We start from the raw sequence: 11,017 nt of genomic DNA on the forward strand, positions 1-11,017 counted from the left end.
GGTCTCTCTGCTCTTTCAGTTTTCATTTACTTCCGAGTCGTCGCGATGATTATGTCGATGTATAGCTTGAGAGGGGCAACAAGCAACAGTCAAACAATGCACAAACCAAGTGTTTTGCTTTGATTTATTTATTATTTATTTGATTGGTGTTTTATATATATATATATATATATATATATATATATATATATATATATATATATATATATATATATATATATGCTTGACTTCAAATTACTGTTTTTTTTCGGGGGGGGGGGGTACATAGTATAGGCTTGATTACAAATTACGTTATAGAATTGATTAGAAATTAAGATATATAGATGGTTACAAAGTATACTGCACAGGTGTATGATATGCCTAAATCATGTCAGATGGACGTTAATCTCTATAGTAGTCTGTCTGTTGTCAAGTTATTAACTGAGTGTAACTAACTGGCTTCTAGTATCTGTTCTGTAGAATATACTTTTTAAATAAAAACATGGGTAATCGAAAATGCAAACTCATCCTTTCAGTGTTCAATCAGCCGGACCCTTATAAGACTTAAAGCAATAACTGGGAGACTCAACCGTCGGAACACATCAAAGGTTTTCTGTTTAGCATGGCCTTTGTGCTGTTAGAAGTGTGTGCTGTCAAAATTAATTGCATAGGACCACGAGTGAGTAGCAACAGTTTAATGCTCGGATGAAATTCAGATTGTTGATCTTAGTCCGCGACAGTGTACGATGACCAGATCATCTCTGAAGACTAACCCGCAAGTGTGGGAGCGTTGATTAGAGGCTCACCCCCGGGGATCTTGTAGGCCCCTTCCCCAAAAGACAGGTGTTCCCGGCCCTGGTCACTCGTTCGCTCACCTGACAGGAAATGTGACCTGTAGACAGTTGGAGAACCTTTGGTCTATTAATCACTAATTCAGGTAAGTTAATTTTAACTGTGACCGTATGAATATATGCAGTGACTATGTATGGTTGTAATTAATTCCTGTCCTCAGTTGCTGGTATTACAGTATAAGGTTACGTCGTATATTTTAAAGCTAGTCAATGTACAATATGATATGACGGAGGTGAAATCATAACATCACGGACCATGTTTATATCTATTGAGTGCCACTCTTGTGCGTTGTGTACAAGGACATCCATCCATGCAGGCATCTATGATTCGTTGGTGACGTTAGCCAGACTAGATCTCATCATGGTCTCAACTGTCTATTGAACTATTTCTTGCTTCCCCGCCCCCCCCCCCCCCCCCCCTCAATCCAGCGACACCCTGTAGATACCATGCCAAATTAGAGATCAGTTTCACGACAGACCACGTCGGGAACCTTGCTGTCCTATGTGCGTCCTGTGTATAGTCTGAATTCTTAGCCTACACTAAAAAAAAAATATTCTCTTTAATTTAACAGGAAGTCTGTTATCTGCGTGATGGTAGAATGTATTCCGCTAATAAAGCAGATTATTCTGTTAAATATAACACACATATTCTGTTAATCCAACATAAAGATTCTAGACTAACAGAATATTATGTTGAATATGACAGAATATTGTGTTAGAACGAAATACATCCTAGCATCACTCAAAAAAACTTTCTGTTAAAATTAAGATTAATTGTCTGAGTGTATTTTTCTGCGTATTTGCTACTATTGTACTCTGTCGTAAAATTTCATGTGTATGGGACAATGATTTGTCTTCTCCTGGGTCGTGGAAAATATCCTTTCTGGAAAGTCTTTTTTTTAGTTTTGTATATTGTGTCAGAGGCCCGCATTTTATACATGCGTGATGAGCCAACTTGACACACTTGTATACGTAAATGTATGTATAATTTAAGAAAACAAATGCTAATTGTGAAACATTTATTACGATACAAGTGTTTTGTTGAGTATTTTGTCAAGGTTATATGCCGCATTCGCGCCTTTGAAGCTGTTAATACTTAAATGCTAGAGAGCTGCATGTACTTTACACATATACCTATAAGCGTCTTTACCTGGATATAATCCGGAAGGGCTCGTTGAGGGAATAGCGCTAATCAGTGCATGAGTTGTATTCTTAATACATTTATCGTACAGCTCAATCCATCAGTTCGCCTGTCATAGTCGTGCCACAGAGCGTGTACAAAATACGCTCCCCTTTATAAGAAGGTTTAGCTTTTTACCGGAGTTTGAAGTAACCGGCCAGGTGAAGATCAAAGGCGCCGACAACAATACGTAGAGCGCTTTCTAAGTCTCGCTTGATTGTCTACAACGCCACTACAACAGCTCAAAAGGAATTATTGTTCAGCTAAAGCTTTGGTCTTTTTCCTCAAACATGAAAAATGGACTCACTTAGTACACAGAAATATATTCTTCATCTTAGCCAGGGCCATGCATGTGCTTGACTGTATTTGTAGAGCGTTTGGACAGAAGCTTGAACGTTCTAGCTCGTGTTTTTGATTTGAATCTTGATTGACTATCGGTTACCTGGGGCTCCCTTTGATCCACACCTGTTGGCTTTACCTTCTCCCAAACTTGTTGTGCTGTCGGTCTGAGGACAGAACCAAGTTCTCCGCTCACCTGACTCGCTTGATATAGCGGTCAGATCAAAGGGCCGCGGGAGACCATCTCCAACACCCGTTATCCTACACCTCTGATCTTAACCCGTCAATCTGACGCTTGATTTAAAAATAATAAACCCGATCAGAACATAAACTTTTACCGGAGCCTCATATTGACGCACCTGGGAGCCAGCAGAAACCTCATTCCCAGGTAAGATATTCATGATTAATAATACTCATGATAGCCGACCTCAGACACGGTATACCTGTCCGGACGAATCTGCCTTCAGTATTCCCATGTCTTGCAGGAGAGTCTGCACAACTGGTTGTGGAGTGGAGTAACTGTTATCCAGCAACGCAGTTGCGAGAGATAAGGAGAAAATGTGTCGGACTGACGATAAGGAACATCTATCCTAACTCTCGCAACTGCGTTGCTCCATGAGAGTTACCCCACTCCGCAACTATCTGGTCAACGTAATACATGTAGTTACAGGGCTGTAGTTACCATGTCGTGGTTACACGTTGTACACTGTTGTGCATACACGTATCCTGAATTGTTCTCACGAAAAACCCTTGTAACTGCGAATAATCCGGAGATAGGCATGGTATATACGTATATATCAACAAGTATGGTCGGTATCTGGGCCTTCCATCTATTTGTATACTACCATATCGCCATTGAATATCTGAAATAGTTTTTAAGTGATGTAGGCGTTAAGTATTTATCAAACAAAAATATCAATGTAAATACCAATTCTCTTAAGATTTTAGAAACGTATGAGCGATAACGGTGGTGGTGCTGGTAACAGAATTATTGGCATTCTCTAATTCAGTCTTGAACTGAAATACGCCAAAACATGTATGTATCTGTGCACACAATAAGTTCACCAAAGAAGCACCTGAACCGTATTTAGTGGTAAATTTATAGCTAATTTCACATGCACAATTTTATGTAAGTATTTGAGAAGCTTAACTACGATACCCCTATGTGTGGTGTTCAGTCGCAGACTTAAAGTGTATTTTTGTGCCGGTCGATTGGATACATTTAAGAGGTCATCAAATCGGGATATTCAGTGCATAGAGGGCTGGCCAATAACAAAACACACTTATCGTGAATAGCATAATTTTGCACTTACAGCAATGAATACAAATATTGCTATTATTTGGTTATATGGTGCTCTCTTAATCACATTTTATGTAGCAGTTGCATTGCCCGATTAAGCTCTTGCCCCTGAGGTGCTACAGTCTGAGCCAGTGGATGGCGGTTTAACGCCCATGTATTTTCTCGTCAGGTCAGCCAGTAGCGATCCTATCTCTCCTTGTAGACAGCGTTCATGGTTTTTACAGTAGCATGACGATATAATCCGTCAATTTGTCCGCAATAAAGATGTTTATACGACCAAATCATATCCTCTTTGTTAACATCACAAGTGCCTTCATTAAAGAGGCTGTTGAGCAAAGTTAAATTCAGCCCCAGTGACCCGTTAAATCGTGCCAATCGTAGCGAGCCTGTTTATTGTGGCTTGAATGGAAGCGCTGAGTCTTCATCAGCGCACTAAAACAGGCGTAAACATTAAGGATTAAAGCGGGTCGCCTTGTCCGACGCCACCAAGATGTTTAAGTGTACACTTCTGACGAGACACTTAGCATATAAGTCAACGTCGGCAACTAAAAAATTTATGGCATATGAAAAAGCACCCTACTATCGATTTTTGGAGTTAACATTTAAATAATACATGTGTCCATTAACAGACCAAATTATTAATTGTTAATTCTTCGTTACATTCATGTTTGAACTGACTTTGATTCAAGCGAAATGTGGAAAGGTGTATCGCAGTTAAAAACATCTACGCGTCTTGTATACTATACATACCCTCATGATCCCTTCCTTGCATGTATGAATATATCCTGAACACGGCGTAATTCTATATGTGTAAACTCTTCGTTTGCTAGTATCCCCGGTTTGACAGGTATATTTTTTCCTGTGAACAACACATCACGTTATGAAATCCAGAAGACAATGTGCATGAATAGAAATAATGAAGCTATTATTAAACCATTTAAATAAAGGAACCTGATGTTTGTAAACGTCGCTAAAACCAACCATTACAAATACGTATAGCACACACGTAATAACGCATTTACAATAAATCACAAGAAAATACTGGTTTATTTTGTCACTCAACATAAATTACAGTTAAGCTTACGTCAATAACGCGGGCCTGTCGCTATCCGTTAACGTGCCCATAAACTAGTTCATTAACAGGATTGAGCACTGTAGGAGATCCGATGAACCGAATCCAAGTGTTTGTATATAGCGCCTAATTATCTCTCAAACGCCCCATCAAAGGCTTGTTGAGTGAAGAGCAGTTAATTACAACGGCACTTCAAAGGGCGGATTATCCGTTGCTGGCAGAATGCGTGCCGACCGAGTTCACCTCAATAGTGTATCGGCTAATTGACGCCGGGAAGGCCCGAGCGAGAGGTCATCAGATCACATCACCTCTGCGAGATCGATATCGAAACTGATTTATCGTTAAACCTAAAAGGGAATTACGTAATGTGCCGGTGTAGAATTTCTTTTGAATTGTTTTGTGTTAAATGAGCGCATGTCTTAAAATATGTCCAGTGGATTTGTAAGCCTTTGATCGGAAGAGACAGGTACATCTGGAGTGTGTTATTTTTTTGTAGTTCTAGACAACAAACTCATAACTGTGTTTGACACCGTGGATTGATCATAGCACTTCTTCGGGTTCATATTTGAAAAACCGACTCCAGATTGGTCGACAGACCTCGAAATGTTTCAATTAAGAGATATTTGCATGAAACACCATATCTTCCTTCATATACCACAAAATGCGTCTTAAAATTCACGGTCGGCTCCGTGGCCGCTGGTTAGTGTGCTAGTTCGGCGCAATGACTCTGGAGTCACTCCTTTAACGCGGTCGCTGTGAGTTCAAGTTCAGCTCGTGCTGGCTTCCTCTCCCGAGTGGCAGCAAATTGCGGATTGTCGTGGGTTTCTTCTGGGCCCTGTCTGGTTTCCTCAAACCACAATGCTGACCTTCCTCGTATATGTGAAATATTCTTCACTACGGCGTATTAAATAACACCAATTAAATAAATAAAATCTAGAGTGAAACTATAATTCTCTTGTGAGCTTCTGCTAAATGTGCGTAAGTCCGCTTAATTCGGGACTAAAGGGGCAATATATTCATCGTGCTGGAAAACAAAATCGCCACTTTGCACATGAATATATGAACTGTTCCAATCAAAGCGCAAACGAGATTCATATTTTGATAAATGGCAACTTATAAACCAGCGTGTATAGCACACGGTTAGGATAATGGTTAAAGTTACGTCCCAACAACATTACTTGTGTTTTTCTAGCGCCAATGAAAACTGATAACTCGCCGCTTCTCCTAAGGTGGCTCCAACGTCCTAATTTCTTACTTCATGTATACTTCTTAGTTCTTTGGTGGTTTGAGGTAAATGTTGTTTGGGGAAATTGGTTTTGTGGTTGCTAACTTTAAGTGCCCATGCACTGTGGTTTCCCATGGCTTATAGATTTAAGAATAGGAAGATCATTTCCATGGACTGGGTATATATATGGCCGATGAAAGAAACTCATGAATATAGGACTGTTGGAGTAGCGTTTTAAGACGTCTTTCTCTACACCATGCTTTTTTAAATTTAGATCAAGATCGACACGTTACCTCTAGCTTTAATACCTTTATATATCTCTGCCCATCAGTTATATTAAAGAAATATTCTTGATTGCACGAAGCTAAAACCATCAATCAAGTAAAAATAAAACTGCTTTTTGCACAGAATGGCGCAAAAAGCCATTCCCTCGTGAAAAGCGAAAAGATGTATACAGGTGATAAAACTGCTTGGTCACACCATTTCATGTGCACAAGACATGGCATTTAACATTGTGTGAAATCATGAGGAATCACAGTCTAAAGGGTTATGGATTTGAAGCAATTGTTAGGTATTTTGTACAGCGTGATGATTTCGTTCAACTTCATAAGATATTAAATAACAGTTTCCTAAATTTTACAGTGCGTATAATTTCTTCTTTGTAAACATGGACAGTGACGAGAATCTCTGACACTGTGTTACATCGTGAAGTGTGTCTAATTCTGGGCTAGAGGCTGTCCATGTATCGTGTTGAAAAAACATCTACCCATTATTGGATATATAAACATTTGGAATTAAAGCTGAACTGAAACACATTACATTTAAGTGCCGATAAGTTCTGTGCTTATTTCAGGCATCGTTGAAAACGATGCATAACGATAGATTCCGCTCATATGTCTTACTTTACAAACTTTCCAATGGTTCATTGGTGGTTTATGTTAAACCTTGTCTTGGTCATGTGATGAAGTAGGCTTCCAAACTTCACTTGGAAGACTATTGTTCTTGCTCAGATTATTTTCCTTCTTCTCTGACAACTTTTTTTTCGTTTTGCAAGAAAACTGCGTGTCACAGATGTTGACTTTCTACACATGTTCATGACCAAATCACTTGGGTTACCTGCTGGAGTATAAAACTTTACCCACCTGTAACCCACTTTTCGGCCATATTGCAGCCGTATGGAAATGTTAAAAAACATTCTTCCCAGAGCCGCTGATCCGATTGCGTTTAAAATTGTTATGCGTGTACAAGACTGCTTGGGGTACCGGGATCGAAAATTTATGCAGATCAGTTCTGAAACGTGGAAGCTCGCTATTGGTCGTTTTAGTCACGTGATGACCTGTGGATGAATTTTGAAAACACAAGATAGCAGTTATATGGAGTTTGGCCTGCTGAATACACCCGTGGTTTTAGCTTTTTCCTACGACGTATAGTTTTTTTTTTTTAAAATTACAGTTATAGCTCATTTCAGTGTCATTTTTCAAATGTCACGTGAGCGGACACCGTAATAGCTATGAAGCTGAAAACTGGTCCGTAGACAGACCGATCACAGATCTTCATTTCTGACTGTAGGACCGCACAGCTACGACCGATAGTTTTGCCATTTAAATGCGTTTAAAAACTTGTTATTTTTATTCATAGTCAGCTCGTAAAATTGCGATATCTCCAAAACCGGTAAAGGTAAAAAAAAAAAAAAAAAAATTGATATTTTTAATAGCCAACATATTAAGCAGCTTTTGACGTTTTGTGCTGTTTGACCAGTCACCAGTCGGCTAATGATCTTTGGATGGATTTTCACTTGCAGGTTTTAGGTGGATCGCCGCACCTAAATTGTACAAAAATTTTTTGTTTGGTATATATGCAAGTTGTGTTGTAACTGACCAATGAAATTAGCTTAAAAGTAGGTCAAGTCTAAAAATTGCTTAAAATACTTAAACACACTGTCTAATACTGCTTGACGTCCGGATTACAAATCTGTAAGAATTTTTGTCTTGGTATAGTTTTCAGGTATGTCACAAAACATCAAAAATAGGAAGTATGACGTAAAATCCCCCAGCGTACATACATCAAACATTGACAAGATCGTCCATTTAAATAACATGGGAGCTTCGTGCTAGACTGCAGGAAACCCGTTAACTGTAGAGTGTCGCTACTGGACCGTGCATTCCAATTCTATCTGGCGACAGGAGCAGTAGATCAAAGGAACAATCTCTCTATACGTGTGGCCCACCACTGCTATTGGAGAGCAATGCTCTTTTTTCTTTTCACTGACTTTCACCATGGCCCCCAACAAACATTGCCTCTAGCAGTCACCGTTTCAAATCCAGTTGATTCCTGCCAGTCTTTGTTCTCTTTTTTTTCTTCAATTACCATGAAATTATTAGGCACCAGATTACCAGTTCTAGCAGCCTGGGGTTCAAATCTAGTGTACTCCTTACCATTCTTACCAAATTCATTTCTGATTTAACTACGGACGCTATGGTTCATTTGTGGGAGACCGTGAATCCGGATATTGCTGAAATAGCTTTGTTTTCTTTGAAAATAGATATGTGGTTTCCACAAGGTACATGCAATTCACTTCCTCGGAGATTTTATTGTTTATATGGAGCACGTTTATTTCTTGGATCGTATTAGACAAACCTGGGGTCTTTTCAGAAAAGCATAGAACTAATAGATTTGAACGGTCTGTGGTTCTCAAGTGGAAAGTTGGAAGTTAAAAGCTGTGTGTAGAGACCGCCTGGAAGCTGTATAACTGCATGCAGGTCTAGTTGGTCATGTGATCGTTATAGTTAATGGTTTGGTATTCTACTATCTGTTATGACGCTTTCTTGCAAGGCCTTTCTGCATGTCGAGGACTTACCCTCATGTGAACGAGGCTGCCATTTATCAAGTAGCCAATCAGACAATCCCAAGCGGCTTGGATTGATAGAACCCCAAAGTAACTTCAGCTTAAATGATTCTCGAGACTGGTCAACATTTTACTTACTCTCTCGCGGTATACTTCATCTTGTGCAGCCCAAGCAAGATTGAGCAAGTAGTCAGTAAAAAGAAGTAGGCCTAATGTGATTTGAACGTGATTTCGGACTCGCAAACAGCCTATATAACCTCAAATGCATAACAAAACTCTGAGAGAAACCGTGGAAAAACATAAATACATATTTGATAAAAGAATGGATGTGCTATTCTTTATAGGAAGCTTTATTGATGTTTTTGAAAAACACAGGTGGCAATTGTTGGGTCGGCCACTTAAGATAGACGTCTCGTGGAGCGGAGTGCATTAAGATGCCGTTAGTCCGCAAATCGCACTCGTGATTGTGAACTGAATGACCGCGCGTTGAGATGCGAGTTGGCCGGGGTCAGTGAGAGCACACTTGTTCCCCAGTACACCGTACTTACTACGGCTGGATTCTCTACAAATACACGTATAAGCTCAACAGTACATACATACTTATAGCTGATACATACTAGAAAAACCGGAAGATTTGCATGGAAAACAGAATGCCCCAAGCATGTATGTATTTGGTCGTATAGAACAGGCTTACAAAACATAAAATAGGTGTATAATTTCGTCTTGTTACGACTACTTCCTTAAGTTAAGAAAGCGTGATTGGATAATTCGTTCTTTATTTACATTTTTCTTGGAAATAACAAAATACTAAAAACTCACGGACAGGAAATGACACGCCTTCAACACAGGGATATAGCCATATACTGAGTAAAGTGAGTGGGAAACTATTTGTAATGTTCTATATACATGCCAAATTAATGGGAACATAGATTTTACTTCACGGTATATACCGGTACCTGAAGTCGGGCAGAACCCAAGAGAACCCAAACATTCAGTCGTTGTACGGACTTGCTATTCTGAACATTTATGACAATGGTGAAAAGATACCATATGAAAAAGAAGTAATTATTGTTCACGTCCTGTTATTGCCGTCTTTTATAAACTTATAACGAGAAATGACACTATTGATGGAACGTAAATAGTGTTACCCCCAATCCTCGTTTAAACGACAGGTAACGACAGGTGCATCGGAATCACACCCCGAGGGTAGTTATAAGGGAGCCAGGTGGCAAATTATTCCAATTATGTAATTAATAATATTTCGTAGTTTAATTAATGTCCTCTCGAAAGTCTTCTGAAATATGTGATCCAGTCTTCTTTTCATTATATGAAGTATGACGTATATATCTATGAGAACTCCAAAGACTGTTAGGAGCATGAATGACATTCTGACTACATTACCGGTCCTTGCGTATTTCGGTATTAATATTTATAGAGCACGCCCACACAAAGCGCAACTTTCTGAATGTGTCTACGATAATCGTCAAATCTCCATTCGTGTTATTGACCGTGCGTGTGTCAGACAACGGTGTTGTAACTAGACGGCTTTCATTCATAAATCCTAAGCCAAGAAAAAAAGGATCCAGCTAACAAACATGTTTAGGGCTGTTATACACCTAGAATACTTAAAACTGAAATTAAAACTCCAGGGAAAAGTTTGGGAAACATTTTGTCTGCCCTGTATAAAATAAATATAAATCTTAATTTTAAAAATTTAAAATCCTGTGGTGGTCGGGAATATATCAAGCATACTTAGTTTATTTAGTTGATTGGCGTTTTACGCCGTACCAAGTTATATTACAGCCGTCCTGTTTATGTGTGAAACAATCCGAGGCATCCAGTGTAAATCACCGCACCTTGCCATGAATCTTTCAAGTCTCCTAACATAAGGCAACAGCCGAACCAACGAGAGATGGATTCGAACCTACAATCTCGATAAATGAAGGGTTAGGTAGTCCCGATAGCTGGCCAAGCATTGGTTCCCACTGTATATTATAAACTACTTCCATTTACCATGTACTATTTCATCCAATTTTTTTTTTAAAGAAATCTCGTGAGAAAATCTTTACACATTTCTGCTAGACCTTGAGCTCTAGTTTCTTTCGTACTCATCAAGGCGGCGCAGTATAGAGCTCCCATTGTGTTTTGAATGTGGGAAGCTAATTTGGGTAAATCTGAAGAGGCGGTCCAACTGGTCTAATTTGGCAAAAGGGCGCAATTTTCCAG

This window comes from Liolophura sinensis, chromosome 1 (assembly GCF_032854445.1).
Source record: "Liolophura sinensis isolate JHLJ2023 chromosome 1, CUHK_Ljap_v2, whole genome shotgun sequence".
NCBI classification, from domain to species: domain Eukaryota; kingdom Metazoa; phylum Mollusca; class Polyplacophora; order Chitonida; family Chitonidae; genus Liolophura; species Liolophura sinensis.